The sequence below is a fragment of the Austrofundulus limnaeus genome, unplaced genomic scaffold (assembly GCF_001266775.1).
Source record: "Austrofundulus limnaeus strain Quisiro unplaced genomic scaffold, Austrofundulus_limnaeus-1.0 Scaffold3, whole genome shotgun sequence".
NCBI lineage: Eukaryota > Metazoa > Chordata > Actinopteri > Cyprinodontiformes > Rivulidae > Austrofundulus > Austrofundulus limnaeus.
In genome coordinates this window covers 3,311,965-3,315,973 of record NW_013952405.1, presented here as the reverse complement: position 1 = coordinate 3,315,973, position 4,009 = coordinate 3,311,965, and the positions used below count along the sequence as shown (strand labels likewise).

The 4,009-nt window shown below is 38.6% G+C and overlaps 1 protein-coding gene across 7 annotated transcripts in view; it reads right to left on the bottom strand.

Moving 5' to 3' along the window:
• Positions 1 to 4,009, bottom strand: part of LOC106523924 (ELKS/RAB6-interacting/CAST family member 2) — a 160,583-nt gene that overhangs the window by 85,820 nt on the left and 70,754 nt on the right. The gene's annotated exons all lie outside the window — the stretch shown is intronic.

Sequence of the window (4,009 nt, the reverse complement as noted above, 5' to 3'; positions counted from 1 at the left end):
CACACACACACACACACACACACACACACACACACACACACACACACACACACACACACCAACGCCTTTCAAATCATCTGAGGAAATTTGTGTTATAGGAGAAGTCGGTAGTTTACATTTCTGACAATATTTAAAGCCCACTTCACAAAACCACACATAAATTTCACTAGTCATATCACTGGTTTGTATTTTTATTTCATTGTTTTTAATAACTCTGTTGATTTTATGAGCTTTGATCACTTACATGAGTTGGGTTTGAAAGTGCTGCAGAAACAAGAACTGACTTCCTGCTACAAAGTGATCCGAATACTCAGACATACTGTTTGTTCATATGAATGTAAGCACATCAAGGACATAAATCTGTTTAGACTTGGATCTTTGATGGCTCTTATGTGTTTCTTTAAGCTCAGAGGCATGTCCATGGAGAAGGAACTTGACATGAGGGCAGATCAACTATCATAAACATTGCTTCTACTGGCACAGGTGTAAAAACCAACAGGCCCGCCGGTCCCGTTTGATAGCTGATCCACCCTCATAAAAACTGTAAGTGCAAAATGATTTTAAGTGTTTTGCCCGATTTGAAGGCAAATGGGGGCACTTAGAGTGTGAAAGCAATGCAAACTGATGGGACCGGGTGTGAGAGGGAAGTATGAAGGGGAAAAAATGTGATTTATTTATTATTGAACTAAATTCTTCTCAGGAAATCATGTTCTATTGCAGTGCCTATTTGGAACAAAATAAAATAAGAGAAAAAGAGTAACCTGCAGTTCTCTAAATTGAGGTTAATCCATATTTTTTCATGTTTCCCTTTACAATTTTCCATGTGGAGCCCTTATAAATTCCACCTCCCAAAATAAGCAGCTTAACCTGACTTCTTATTGCTAAAGGAGAGCAGTTTTACTTTTCCTATTAGACCAATTTCTTCAAATCTTGTTTGGTCGCTCAGTGTTTTTTTCCCCATGTTTGTGGTTGACATAGTTCCTTTTCAGTCTTTGTGTCTTCACTTAACACMAACATTTAAGTCAAAAAAGAAAAATATTTCGCTTTCCCTAACAAACCTAATGTTTTTTTTTTTTATAGTTGTGTCTTCATCCGACTCAACTTGTACAAAATAGTTTTCTTTTCTAAAAAAAAAAATCAATGTGACTTGTTTATAAAAGCTAATCTGAATCAATCCTAATGTACAATGCAGCATCTAAACCAGGGGTGCCCAAACGTTTTCCCCAAGGGGGCCACAATGAAAATCTATTTGGGGCTGCGTGCCATATGCAGTAATATAATACATAAAATACAAATACGTATTAAGTAAAGTCCTTTATTTTTAATGATTATGCTAGAAGCCAGTGTGGTGGCCCATTTTATTTTAGTCTGTGCACTTGGAGAAAATCTGACATATGCTCAAGCAGCAAAGGCTCATGGGATATTTTATAAATTGATAATATATATGTATTTTTTTTTCTTTTGTGGCCTTATAAAGTGAGCAAATCTACGTGTGTGGTTAAATCAAATCTAAATATCTCTTGTTGTTACTTGTATTTCATGTTTCATGCTTAATCTTAATATATCAAAGACAAGTCAGCACCATGAGTAAAAACTATCTGCACTACAGCCCCTTATATAGTCATCAGGCCAACGGATGAAATGACTCATTGAAAATACTGTGTTTCTACATAGGATGACAGGTTACAACTTAGTAACTATGTCAACTGCTGGTGGGCCAAATCACGTGGCTTTGTGGGGCAAATTTGGCCTGCAGGCCCCACTTTGGGCTCCTCTGGTCWAAACACTGCTTTAGATCACATTTATTCACCATTGGAGGCAATGAGGGTTCAGTGTCCTGCCAAAGGTCACTTCATCATGTGACTGTTTTCTGCCAACTCATTGGAAGATGACCACTCTAACCACTAACATACAGCTGATCCATCACACAAAAGTGCATCTAGTGTTTGATTGCGGTTAAAAAAATAAAGCCAAACACTTCATAAGTGCTTTACGTGTATAAAAACAATTTACATTTGAAAACTACCAACCATTCATTCCTTCCCTCTAAGTGATCTTTTCCAAGTCCATTTCCAATAAATACAACCCCTCAGTGTTAACGCCGGCACACATGCATACAGCTATACCATACAAAATATATTCACACTCATGCACCTCCCTTTTCCTGGAACCCTCCCTCACATACCAGAGTGCTTACCTTGTGGGTAGCTGTGGTAGTATGAGACTGGAATTCTGATTTATTTGTCAAAGTTTAGCCCCTTCACCTCATCATGGGAGCTGAACGTTAAAAACATAAAACTGGAAAAGTGTAAAGAAGACGACGACTATGGAAAACTATCCGAGTTCATATTATACATGCCCCAAAATGAAAGGAATGTAAAAACAAGACTACATTTAGATAACCTTTGTCACTGTTTACTTCTGAAATTTCTGAAACTGTGGATATCTTCACATGTTGTTAACGTTAAAGTTAAATTAGCGAATATCTTTCAGTTTGCTGAAGTTGCGCAAACTAGACCTCCTCAAATATACTGTACCTCCTTTTCTTTTTTCTAATTAAGTCATTTACAGCCAAACAAGCAGTCAATCACTGCAGTGTCTGAGTTCTAAAAAAAGCTACACAAGAGTTTTCTTTTGGCAGGATTGCATTTATTACAGTGACCTGCTCACTACATTCATCTTTACTACGTTGCCATCGGGATGAGAAAGTGTCTCTTTGCTCATCTGTTTCACTCCCCCTCTATTCAAAAAGCGGTTAATAGGTCAGCTGAGTGAGATCCAACAGAAACACTCTGATTAAAAAGACATTTATTCTTTGCTCAGACACGCTGCATATCGCACGCTTTGACACAGATGTCAGTTMGGCTCGCACACACACACACATCTACACACTCCATTCACATGCTGTCACTTAGCACGTGCACAACTTGCGCAAAAAAATAGTAAATGTTATCTAATCATAAAATGTGCTAGCACAGGTTAATGCAACAGAGAAAATATGTTATTTATGTGTGCAGCTGCAGCGTATGATTACAGTGGATGCTTCCTTGATAACCTGTAGCTGGCTTGTCTGTGACCTTTGACCTGTGTGTGCTGTGCAGAGAGGAAGGGTTGAGTTGATAGCAGAAACGGGCTGACACTAATGAGACAGCAGTCACAAGAAGATGGACGAGCTGATGGGGGGAAAAGAAATCCTTCCAACTATCGCGAGCACTCCTGGATGACTCCGCTCACAGAAAACTTAAAACTGTGCAGCATGCACCAGATGCATGAAAATAGCACACATATGTGCACTCAGGTGCAATGAATGCACACACACACAAAAAGGAAGTGCAGACTGATYGCACTATCCCATCAGGAACTACTGTATTTTTAGTCCTTCTAATGTCCAAGTTTGCACAGAGTTTGATGGTTGCAGTGCCAGGGCAGATATGGAAAATRGATGCTCAAAAGTTGTACTCATGTAAGAGTAAACAAATCATTGTGAAAAAAGTTAAGTTACTCAAGTAAATGTACTACCCACCTCTGATAATGAATGCGGCAGGAAACCATACCAGATCCAACACACAACCCCATTCAAATTGATTCTTAATTGCTCACAACAACAGATAGTGACAACACACTTGGATATTCTAAAAGAAATACAACTGACTTAGTGTTTCCAGTTTACATAAATTCTCTATTGCTCTTTTTTCTTATGTGTAACCTTTTTTGCACTCACACATCTGAATAAAACATAAAATCTTAAAACACAGGGTTACGCACAGACAGACAGAACTTTGCTTTGGCACTTAACAACCACTCATTTGGAGCATACACATGTATACACACCATGCCAATTCATAAATCAAATGATAATTGAGTAACACTCTGCCAGTAATAAACAGAGTAGTATAAACAGCCAGTGTCTGGACTGGATACACCACCTCCCACTGGCATGCCTCTGGCTGTCTGCTGCCTGGTAAACTCTAGCATACAAACACACACACACACACACACACACACACAC